Source organism: Octodon degus, unplaced genomic scaffold, assembly GCF_000260255.1.
Source record: "Octodon degus isolate 3935 unplaced genomic scaffold, OctDeg1.0 scaffold00079, whole genome shotgun sequence".
Classification (NCBI taxonomy): Eukaryota; Metazoa; Chordata; class Mammalia; order Rodentia; family Octodontidae; genus Octodon; species Octodon degus.
The window spans coordinates 11,230,917-11,242,538 of NW_004524655.1; the positions used below are offsets into that span (position 1 = coordinate 11,230,917).

Below are 11,622 nucleotides of genomic sequence, written 5' to 3' on the forward strand. Positions count from 1 at the left end.
CAATGTTTATAAGAAAGTTCCAGTGCAGCATAAACTCAATGAAGCCTTCATTCAACTGTGTATCATACTCAAATTGTCTCCAGTTCCCAGGGAAACAGTACCAAGTAATGAAACCCTGAATTAAGGCAGAACAAGGTTAATGAGCAAATATTTTGTGCCTCATACTAAGAAGTCAGAAAGAGACAATTTGGTAGCTGCTCCCAGGAAAGAAATAGACATAGAGAAGATAGAAGTTATGAGGGTTGGGGTGATTGCTCAGTGGAATAAGTGCTTGCCTGGCATGTGCAAGGTCCTGAATTCAAACCCTGGTACCACCAAAGGAAAAAAAAAAAGAGATAAAAATTATGCTGAAGGAACTTTAAGACAAAGAGAAAATAGGGTCCCTGCCCAGACCCACCCCACCCCCAGAAGAGGTTACCAAATCACGTTCTGCTGCCCCCTGGTGACCACCGCATACAGGCTGCTGGGGGATCAGGGCTTCCTTTGTCCAAGGGTCCATGCAGGTGTGTGTGGTTCATGTCTGTGATTGCCTGATTTATGCCTTCTGGGCCAAGGGTAGAAATTTCTCTTTTCTGTGTAGTCCCTGGATCCTTCAAGATCAGGCACATGGGACTCGGATTACCATGACAATGTAAACAACTTAATTTAGAGGAGGAGGGGTCAGGACTTGACAAGTTTCTGAACTTGTCTGGCTCATGAAGGTGGTAGTATTGCCTCACACTGGCAGACACAGGACTCAGGGACTGTGAAAATGCTTCAGGACTATCCATGTAGTCAGTGCTGGCTTCCGTACCAAAGACAGAGACACTAGAATACTTATTCAACATATGATGCAGACATAGTATTATCTGACCCAAATTCTATCCGTGGAATTCAGCAAGACTAAGACACCGCCTTTGGTCTCCAGAGTCCCCTTTCTATTAGTGGGCTCTGTAACTGTCACACTGAGTTCCTAGACTCAGTGGGTGATCCCTATCATCCTCTGTTTGTGCATGATGCCCTTCAGTTTCATAAATCGAGACCCATTTCCAAGATTTTCTACATGAAGATTAACCATGTGGCCTAATGCTGCTCCATTGGATATAACGGTCTGCTGGCTGGGATTCTTCTCAGGGAAATGTTGCTCTGTGAAGCAAGGGAGCAGAGTGCAGCTGTGGACCACTGTTCCTCTTGAACAGGTATAGTAGCTGGAACTGAAGCAGCTGTCTTGAGGTTTTTAGGCAATGCAAATGACATAAAAGCAACAATATGTTGACAAAGAGTGGCTTTCAGGCAAGCAAGAATCATCTACTTTCCACTTTTTCTTTGCAAGAAAAACATAGGTCATTGTTTTTTGCCTCAAGCAGTCACCTACGTCTTTGTGGTAAAAAAGCTTTTGTCATGGATTAGTGAGATAATGGACTAAATACATCAGCTAATAGGAAATTATAGGGAACAACCTCACCACTCCAGTTCATATGCAGATAATTAGTGGAAAGGGCAGAGAGTGGCCCTCTGTAATTCTGTCATCAAAAGTTAGTGTCCTTCCTGACACAGTGCCTCTGGAACTGCCATGCATGTAGAATGAAGGAACACATGGTAGGTTTGTGTACAGGGAGCTAGGTCTACTTCTAGTATACAGAGTCTGTTGTAGGATCTGAAAGGACAGTAGTAAGCTGAATGGTATCCTGGATTCAAGCTAGTTTAGTTGAGACAGGAGAGATTTTTCAAGTGATCATCAGGACCAGGAATGATGTGCAGTCTGTGAAATTTTCATGCAATGTGAATGATCTGGAAGCAACACAGCAATATACTCCCTGGAGGCTTCTGTCATAATAGGGCTGAGTGAGGCCAGGTATGGTGGAGGTGCGCTCAGGCCTGCTACTAGGCCCCATGCAAAGGTGCTTGAGGTGAAGACATTCAGGAAGTGGCTCCTGGTCCTTTCTCTCTACCTGGTATGCACTATGCAGGCATGGAGGGTCTGATGCTTCTGCCTAGAACTCTAGTCCTAGATTTCCCATCTAGAATTCCACATGTGTGGCAGATCATACTGTCTTCATGTCTCAAATACCAGCCAAGAAGTTGTGGTGTGTCCTTGATCAAAAAGAAAAGGGGCTGAACAGGTAACCAAAGTTTTTAAGGGGGACCGGGGAGATGCTCAATGAAATAAATGTTTCCCTGGCAAGCACAAGGGCCTGAGTTCAATCCCGGGTTCTGAAAAAAAAAAAAAAAAAAGTTTTCAAGGACCCACTAAGGGAAGAAAGAACAGGACCTTTTAGATTCAGATAAAAATAATTACCCTGGTGACCCAAGGAAACACATTTGGGATCTGGGAAAATCCTTCAGACAGGAAATCCTTCAGGATTTTTCCAGATTTGGCCAGCACCACAAAAAGAAGTCCAGATCCTAATGGAAAAAACACAACCTCTGTACAAATTGACTCCAACCCAATCAGATCTGACTGAGATTCTGCCAAAGATCAAGACAGTGGGAGAAGAAGAAACCAGGACCAGGTCTTCAGAGAAGGCCTAAGATGATGTCAGCATTTAACTGTAGACTTGGTGAATCTCAGGATGGACTGTGCTACAGTGAGAAGGTTTCTGTGCCATCCAAGTTATGCTGACACATAACCCTCAGTACAACAGCACTGAGGTTGAACTTTTAGGAAGTGATGAGGCCATGAGACCTACCCATGTCAGGAATGGACTAAATGCCTAATAAAGTACCTGACAACACTGACTTCAAGAAAAGGCCCTAATCTAATTCTAGAACAGCAAGAACCTTGAATTTAGACTTCCCAGATTTCAAAAGTGTTAGAAATGGAACTCTGTTCTTATCTATTACCCATTTGAAGGAATTTTGTTATAACAGCAAGAGGTGTGTAGTAGGACAACCATAGTACAGTCAGGAGTATCAGAACACTTTGGGGTCAAGCTGACTCTTGAGCAGGCCCTAAAGGACTTAAATAGTTTTGTGGCCCCATTGAAGGTGAGGTGGTATTCAGCAGCATGGAGAAGTTGTTTCAACTAACCATAAATGGCTTACAATACTAAAATATTAATAATCTTATGTGGTTATTAATACACAGGATAAATTTTGGGACTTCCTCATTTACACCCCATGTATGGCAGTAAATAATATTCAAAACTAATTCTACAGTGAGAAAAGACATAGATTAATATCACATGTAAAGTCTTTCAGAGCTCATGGGTTGTGGCTAGATTTCATATATACTTGACTGATTGGTCTGCCCCTACCGAGTTTAAATAGACCTTGGAAGGTGGACACAGATTTCAACAGATATAGTCATGTTGCAGACCCCTTTATGTCTCATCACTGATTTGGAAGTTGAATTTGCTCTTCTTCCCAGTAGGATCAGAGGCAGGACACACTCGTGTTCCATGGGAAGTGGCACACTTCCACACTTTCTCTTCTCCCTTTCCTGTCATGGTGTAGTCCATGGGACTTCAATCTCTGCTCTCATGCAAAACATCCAGGGACCTAATAAGTTGTGGTAATTGGATCACACACTTACTGTGCTTTACTTGAAGTGACCAATATATAAGATAATTGAGTACTCACAAGTGAGGTAAATCAGACTTGCGTGTTTAAACCCTGTTTTGTCTCTCTGAGTTAAGGGATTGAAAGAGTAAATAAGATATAAATGTTACAATACATATTGTCAATTGGAAGACACTTCTCCAAAGGAAAAAATAACTGGGATGGGAGAAAGGAAAGAGAAAGAAGGGAAAATTATAAACATACATGCATGCAATCAGGTAATGAAAACTAAGCAATAAGATTCATCTCTCCATAACAGCAGATATGATCAGAGTCTAATTGTTTTTCAGCATTCTAGATAATCTGACACAAAACGAAGGATACTTATTATACGCACAATATCCACCAAAAAGAAGCTGGGACACTTTGTGGTCAAGCTGGTTTCCAGAAGCAGTGTATTCACATTTGCGGCTGTCGCTCCACTTCAAGTGTCTGGAGGGAGAGAAGATGTCTCAGTTATATTTCCCTCACTACTGGGACAAAATACCTGACACCCAAAACTAAGGAAGGAAGGATTTACTTAGCTCCCAGTTTGTGGAGGTTTCAGTCCACACTCTGCTGGCTCTAAGGTAGACTGGCACATGGCAGAGGGCAGCGGTTCGTGGTGGTGGAAGAGAACAATGAGCAAGGGGAGAAGCAGCAGCTCAGGCATTTAGCAAGCCTCTCTGCCTTCCATGCTGACTGTGAAGACTGGAGTTTCTCACAGGAAGTGCTGCCCTTCCTTCTCCACTGATGGCAGACTACAACTCCTCCAAGGAAAGGGTGAGCTGAATCTTTTCAACTCTCTTCTATACCCTTTTTGTGCTGAGTCACCCTAAGGCAGTCTTCCATGCCCTTAGGGAGCGGCCTCCAAGCCCTAGGGAGGGGCCTCAACATGCGGAGTAACTGCTTGATTCAGTCAAGCTTCTAACTTCTCATGCTGACAGAGTGTATTAAACACCACAATCCACTCCTTGTCATCTTGACAACTAACCATGTTTCTCCAAACCAGTTTCCAGATACAAAAACATGCTTATCAAAAAACTTTAAATTTTATGTCCAATCTTACATAACTATATCTATTAATCTCGCAACAGATTTGATGATAAAAATAGATAATATATCAGCCATTGTTAATCAACTATTCTTGGTTTGAAAGTCTGACATATGTATTGTTGTATGTTACCTTGTTTCTGATTTGTGTTCTTTATTTCACTTCTACTTTTCAAAATTAAATTAATGCAAGAAAAAATAGACATGCTTATTAACATTTCACAACTTGGACATTGCAACACAGATTTAACTATAGCTAAGAATCACTAATAAGTCTATCAATATTATATTACATGAGAACTGTAACATTCTGCTACTGGTCCTGCAAAGACTCATGGACATCCTTTAATGCAAAAGGAACTTAATCTGTCTGTAGGAGTTGCCAAAGTCCTAAAAGTTTCAGCATTGCTGAAAAGTTCAAGTCCCAAGTCTCCTCCAAGTTCTAGAGCAAACCCTTAGTGGTGACCTGATGTACAAATGAAAAGTTAAATACTTCCAACATTCAAAGGTACAAGATAAACATTATTATTCCAAAAGGTATACACAGCAGGATACAAACCACTGGAGCCAAAACAAGTTCAAAATCCAGAAGGGCAAACATTAAGTCCTATAGTTTCAAGTGAAACATCCTAAGCAATCTTTGCAAATTGTGAGCTCCAAAAGACTTACATGGCTCCAGCCCTGTGGCACTTCTGCTGGTACCTCCCAAGGCTTCTCTCTCAGGCATGTCTTACATGGCTCTAGCCCTGTGGCACTTCTGCTGGTACCTCCCAAGGCTTCTCTCTCAGGCATGTCTTGCTCCCTTTGGGCAACTTTCCTGAGAAAATCCACATTTCTGGCTTTTCCGAACTTCTGGGGTTTCCCCTGAATAGGCTTCTCAGTCACAGCTTTATACACTGCTCTCCTACGGGAAAGCTGCCTGGCCTCCCAGGCTTTCTGAAAGCTACGTGGATGCCTTCTTAACCTCAGAACTCTTGCATTCTGAATGCATCTAAAACCAATGCCATGTGGATGATGCCAAGATCCGCTGCCAGCTGGAGCAGTGGCCAGGCTTTCTTCTCTCTTGGCTGTAGGGGTCGAGCATTTGGATCACTGAGCACTCTGACCCTGATTCCCAGGAACAAATTCTCCATGCTGCTGCCATTCTGACACCCGATAAAGGCCCCACCTCCATTCTGGAACATGGGTTCTGTGGCTTTCTCCTTTGAGACTCTGAGGCTATGAAGGGTTAGAACCTACCACCTCCTGTGATGCCCTCAGGAAAACTTTTCTATTCTCCTGTTATTCATGGGTAATGAAGGTATCAGTCCACAGCCCTCCTGCCACTTCCTTTTTGACCAAACTCACAACATTTAAGATCATCTGGCACAGTTCTTTGCTTTTGGTTCTCAACATAAATGTAACCTAAAGCTCCCAACAATAACAATACAACTGCTTCAACCTTAAGCTGCCTTGAAATTTCTTTTTGTCAGACTAACCCGTTTACAGCACTTGATCTTAGTTTCAGGAAAAATCTTTGGATATGAGCAAAATGCAGACTTTCTGCCAAGCTGTAACGCAAATCATCTGAAGTCCAACAACCATTACAGTCCTTATTCCCAGAAGAAACCTCCACAGCCTGGTCTTTACAGGCAGGATTTCTATCAGCATCATGGTCTTCTGAGCTCTGACCAGAATCTTCCACAAAGAACAGCTGAAGGTGTTCCAGCACATCTGTTTGAGGCAAAATTTCCAAAACTTTCCTATCCCTTCCCATAAACCAGTCCCAAAAGCTCTTGAACAACACAGTCAGGTAGTCACAACAACCTCACTTCTGGTACCAAGTTCTGTCTCAGTTACTTTTTTCACTCAATGCTGGGACAAAATACTCAACACACAAAATTAAGGAATGATAGGTTTATTTAGCTCACAGCTTGTGGAAGTTTCAGTCCATATTCTGATGGCTCCAAAGCAGACCGTTACTGACAGAGGCCAGTGGTTCATGGTGGTGGAAGACAGCAAAGAGCAAAGGGAGAAGCAGCAGCTGCTGTGGTGGCTACCAAGCCTCTCTTCTTTCCACACTGACTCTGAACACCTGAGATCATGGGAGGAAGTGCCATCTTTCCTTCTCCACTGACTGCAAACGAGAGCTTTTCTGAGAAAGTGACACAGTGAATCCTTCCTCAACTCCCTTTTATATCTTTTTTGTGCTGAGTCACTCTAGGGCAAGCCCCAAGCACTGGGAAGGGACCTCTAAACCATAGGGAGGGACTTACATGCCCTAGGGCATGAAGTGACTGAGCCAATCCAGCCAAGCTTCCCATTTCTCAGGTTGATACAATGTATCAAACACCACAGAAGGTTTTGCAGTGTGAGTCCTAGAGCAGGAAAGGTATGCAGCAGGTCCCACAGAGGATCAGTGATGCTACACTGTCATCAACAGCATCTAGCAGATGGTATTGTCTAGTTTATGTCTAAGTGACTCAGGACTGAATATCTTTCCAAATCCCATGTTTTGATAAATGAATGAAGAGTGAAGAAAGCACTATAGCACTGGGGCACCAGGGAGATAGTTCAGTAGAATAAGCATCTGCCTGGCAAGTGAATGGTCCTGAGTTCAATCCCTGGTACAGAAAAAAAAAAGACTATAGCACTTCTACTGAGTGCCCAGATCCAGAGAAACTCTGTGATACACTTCAGGTATGTTTATGACTTGTGCATATTAGTAGTTTCTAATAAGAACATCTTGAATATCAGGGGACCACTAGGTATTTTTTATGCCATATTTAGGCTATGTGTTTTCATATCATGATCCACATCATTACAACTAAACCCATCATTATCATCCTCCCTATTATCAGTATCTCTATTACAATTATTTTACCTCATCAACCATATCTGCAGTTCACCATGGAGCCATTGGTAACAGCACACTGTACAATTCTGATTAAATTATGAATTGCCTTCTATTCTGTCCCAGAAAAACCTGTTCCCACCATACACATCAAATGGTTCCTTAAGCCTTATAGAAGAATCTTCTTCAAAAAATGGCAGGGAAATAAGCACTGTATATGTCACTGGACTCAAATTGGGTCTTTCTTTGGATGAAAAGACCTCTTTTGTATTTTTACAGGTATTTGGTGACTTTCTTTGGGATTGGTGTAAGGCTCCCCATTTCACAGAAGGCAAGGTTAAGTATCTCTTGAAATACAGAGAACAGTGGAGTAAAATCAAAGAGTTGATGAGTTATCTAGAATTCAACAATTTGGCTCTTTGGTCTGAAGAATGACCACAATGGGGCATGGAGAATGCTGAGAGATAAAGTGCAGAGCATGTCTTGTGTCCTTTGTGACAACCAAGTGTCACTACAATGGCATGGTCACCATTAAGAGCCCTAGGCATCCAGCGGGAGTGGTGTCCACGGGGTTCCCTCTGCACAGCTCAGAGCTGGAGGGCCTGTGGGAAGTGAGGATGCTTCTGTGAAGTGTAGGACTTGCCTGGCTCCTGCTGCTTCTCTCTGTGTTGTGGCCAGATCTCCTCTGCTATGGTGTGGATCTGGAGTTCTCCCAAGTATCTCAGGTGCTTGGAAGGTGATTCCATTATGGGGATACTGCTTATCCATGGATTCATATATCTGCGAGCTCAGTGGCTGCATATGGTGTGTAGAGGTGAGTCCTGATAGGAGGTGGATCACTGTTAGTGTGACCCAAGGGGTTCATTCTTGTCCTCATCATCTCCCTTCTCTCTGTGCTTCCTGGATGATCTTGGCTGAGCAGTTTTCTTTAACACAGCCCTCTGCCATGTGGCTCCTCCATGCAGTTAGTGGAGTTTGAATGGGAACTGCTGGCAACTCCCAACCAGCCTCCTTTCCTTTATATTTCAGGAGTCAGGGGTTTTGTCCCAGCAGTGGGAAGGGAGACACAACTACACTTTCCTGACCAGGTTGGGAGCAGGTGTCTCTCTGCCACTTGTAGCGGAGGATCTAAGTTTTAGGAGAACACAGGTCTGTAAGAACATGGGACAATAATAGTTATGGAGCTCTGGGTATCCCTTCTATGAATTATGAGAATATCAAGTGTCATTCAAGATGATCTAAGTGTCTCGCTGAGCTTCATTGATCATGGGCCCTCTTAGAGGTAGAGATATGATGCTTTGAGGAATATAAGTGGGAATTGAACACACTCAGACAAACACTCTGACATTGACCTGTCTGTGGGGTATGAGGAACACCTCAGGGGTATTTGCTGTGCTACCCCATAGTTGCCCTGCACTTGGTGGGTGTGCAAGTTGCTGGTGGCTTCAGCTTTTCTTGGCATGATGCAATGATAAGACCCTGTGTGTGCAAGGGTGGAGGAGGGGAACCACGGGGTGAGAATGCAGGGTTTAAGAGCGAGAAGAAAGGGAAACCCAGCAGGAGGGAGTAATGATGCCAGGCAAAACTGAGCAGGGTGGGCCAGATTTCTATTCATACTGTACCTCAGGCTACCTGAGGATTCAACAACTTTGGCAGTCCTATGAACCCTATCTGGATGCTACTCCAGCAGCAACCTGTGGGCCCCACAGGACCACTTCTACCCAAGGAAAGATGATCCACCTATGAGTCGCTCAACTGACTTAATACAGCTCAGCCCTTCATGTGGACATTGGGTGAATGTCTACTTGGGACAATGTCACATGTCCCACTTTCTGTTGGAGTCACTGACATCGTATGGTGAGTGCTGTTAGTGAGTCCGCCTGGTATGAAGCTCCACTTCATACCCTTGTGAAGTTCCCACAAAGATGAAGTCAGTAGTCACTTTTTTTCCCCTAACACTTTTCCCAAAACCTTATATTCAAGGAATCTGCATCTTCCATAATATCCCAATTCTCACCTGGAGTGTATGAACCATAAAAATATATTTAGAATCTGAAACTCTGTGCCTGATTCCATTGACTCTGTTTTTCCTGAACTTTACAGTATTATGTCACTGGTGATGCCCAGTTCCATGCAGTTTCTGTATAGAGACTGCTGTGAAAACTTGCAACAAGATGCTCAACACAGTAATCATCCACTGACTCCTGACAAGTAGGGAGGTGTTGCAGAGAAACAGCACAATCATAGGCACAGTGATGTTTATGCTTTGGGTTTTCTGTTCTCTAGGTGCACACAAGTAAAGTCAGTAAAACCTATATGCTTAGGTGACAATCAAATCAGTTGCAGTTGAAAGGTCCAAGAAACCAGTACAGATCTGTCAGGAAAGAGAGGGCAGTAACAGAACTATAAAGTTCCACTCCCTGTGACAGGGTGAATCCTGTCATTGTGAAGGTGGCAGGGAAGGACCAAAGTGCTATGCTGATGACAGACTTTTGTCTCAGTCCCATCTGTCTGTATCACTGGGAGTATTGGAACTGCTGTCATACCTCTGACAGTACTAGTCAGCCGCATCCTCAGGCTGAGCCTCTTTGATGGTCAAAGTGGCTGTGTTTCCTACTTTCAAGTCAGAAAATCTGTCAGGGATCCCTGAGGGTCATTTTGTATTCTCATAGATGACCAGTGCAGGAGCTTGGCTTGGTTTCTGTTGGTACCAGTGAGCATAATGTTGAGAGAGATTCTCTCCAGGGCAGGTGATTGTGGCTGTCTGCTCTGGTGTCACTGACATAGAGGGTGGCTGTGTCAGGATGAAGGAGGCCATGGAACCTGCAAAAGAGGAGGGGAGAAGTGCCTGAGGATGAAGGGCCTATTCCCACTGGCCCTCCCCAACACTATACCCAGGCCCTGCTCAGGGTTTGGGGCAGAATCCAATCTTTGTCATGTGGGGTCTGCACCTGAGCACAGAGATAGGCAGGTCACATGTGCAGAGGAGGAGAATGAGCAGACAACATGTCCGTGTCATATTGCTGAGGTCCCTGAGGTCCCCGTCTGCTGAGATCCTCACACAGTTGGGTTTTCTCAGTCCTCTCTTATTAGACTGAAATCTTTGGGGTGGAGAGTATTTGCTGAGGATGCAAAGTAACTGCTCCCTTGAGGTTAGTGATTGAGGGCACGTGGGGAACATCCCTACCACCTGTCAAGGTCTTTCTGATGATTGAGGAACCTGTTCTGTGCTGTAAGTTCCTCCAGGTTCTCCCCTGATTTCTGAGGCTTTGATCAGCATCATTTTTCATGGGTGGACAACTGGATCACAGACCCATCCAGATCAGAGTTTCAGTGAGTCCTGGAACAAGCTTAGCACAGCTCTTGTCTTCAAGGAGCCTGGGCATGACTGAAGAGAGCCCTGGGGAGGACGATTGCTGACATTTCACTCAGCATGAGTTGACTGTAGATGCTTCACCTTCTTTTTTCTTCCCCCCAGGTATTCTGGCCCACATTTGTTTCATTCTTGTCATTGCATTAGAAGTTGTTCATGTATTGTTAGGATTTCAGTTCAATCACTTGATGTGTAATATTTGATTGGATAAACCACCAGCAGATTTTGTAACTCAGAGGGACTTCTATAATTATTCTCAAATGGTGAATTCTCAGCTTAGTAACATCTCTAGTTCTCCCATAGAGTAGGAATAAGCTTTGGGAATTTATTTCTTTCTGTCTTTATTATTTTGCATAACTGTTATATAATCTTATTAAAAGTGGCAGAAACTAGATCTTCCTTAGAATTATAGTTCTGCCTCCAGTACCACTGTAAATGTCCTGACCAGACTGTCTTTAAAAGTCTTAGCTTTGTGTCTTCTGAATGCATAACAATCTAAGTTTGCAGACCAAAATTAGAGGAAAAGGAGGGCCACAAGGAAAGCCAACATTCTGGCCGTAGCCTTCCAAGGTCAATTAAAACTCCAGACATATGAGAACTTGTACTGTAATGTCATGTAATTCAGTAGTGCCCCAAATTTTCTGATCAAGGAGATTAGACCAAAGAGGAAAGTGATCGATGATGTAGAGTGTGCCTAAAGAGAGTCACATGGAGAGAAAACATTCTCTCAGGCTTTCACAGAGAGCACACTGGCCAAGCAATGGCCGTGACTCATCCACATGGCTGACACTGACAAAAGTTCTACAATCTGAGGTACAGGATCTCAGGATAAATCCTGAGGGGA

At 43.7% G+C, this 11,622-nt stretch overlaps 1 protein-coding gene across 3 annotated transcripts in view; it reads right to left on the reverse strand.

Moving 5' to 3' along the window:
• The window catches only part of LOC101585743 (immunoglobulin lambda-1 light chain), a 734,743-nt gene that overhangs the window by 486,370 nt on the left and 236,751 nt on the right, over nt 1–11,622 (reverse strand). The gene's annotated exons all lie outside the window — the stretch shown is intronic.